Genomic DNA, 982 nt, shown 5'->3' with positions numbered 1-982 from the left:
GTTATTCTATTATATTCCATTATATTTTAGAGCCTTAAGAAATTAATATAGTATAGATTACAATACAGTTATTTTGATTTATTACCAGAACCTTAAAAAAAACGATAATTATTCACTTTTCTTTTAGAAAAATTTTAGCTATAATTTCCAAACTGATTCCACAGTTCAACAGCAAATTTGTCTACTTGGCTATTGACTCAGACTGCAAACCCAAATACAAAATGAAAATTCGATTCAATTTGAGCAATTCAAAACCATGCCAGACAACGACTGCGTCACCCTTTCATCGTGCCCGAGAAGTTTTAATAAAATTGTATCTTTTGCGTTATATGTGCATTAGTTGCTGTTCCAGTATTGTTTTCACCGATATACCAGTTGGTATTTCTTGATTCAATTTCACATCCTTGCATTCAGTATATTGCTCTGCAGTTTCATTTTCTGCGCAATTCTTTCCACTGGTTCCTTGCCATGTTGCTGCTATTATTGTTATCGGAGCTTTGTTGTCTCTTTACTTTTTTTTATTTTTTTTTTCTTTTTTGTTTATTTCATTTACGATTTGTCAACGATTATCCTGTGATTGAAACGCTGTACATGCAAACAAATAAACACATATACTCCCATCTATACACTAACCAAGGCAAATAACTGGAAAGTACTGAAAAATATAACGTAAAGTGGAAGACATTATGGACGTAAAACTGCGCTACACTGAATGGAAGAGTATTGAAATATTGTCATTAATTTAGAAATCCAAAAAATATTGTTTGTTTTTTGTATATGTTATATATATATTCCCGTTAAATATGTTATGCTTTATATTCTAATATGTCCATCAATGGAAATATTTATATCCAATAGATTGCTATTACATAAAGTCGTCTTGCACTGACTATAGCGAAGAATAGTTTGTATTTCATAAAATTGCATTCACCAAGTTGTTTCGTAGCACAGACCATTTTTATCCTTCACCATTAAATCCTTT

This window comes from Teleopsis dalmanni, chromosome 2, assembly GCF_002237135.1.
Source record: "Teleopsis dalmanni isolate 2A chromosome 2, ASM223713v2, whole genome shotgun sequence".
In the NCBI taxonomy this organism is placed as follows: domain Eukaryota; kingdom Metazoa; phylum Arthropoda; class Insecta; order Diptera; family Diopsidae; genus Teleopsis; species Teleopsis dalmanni.
The sequence above is the reverse complement of the archived record's forward strand: the minus strand, read 5'-3'. Positions refer to the sequence as shown.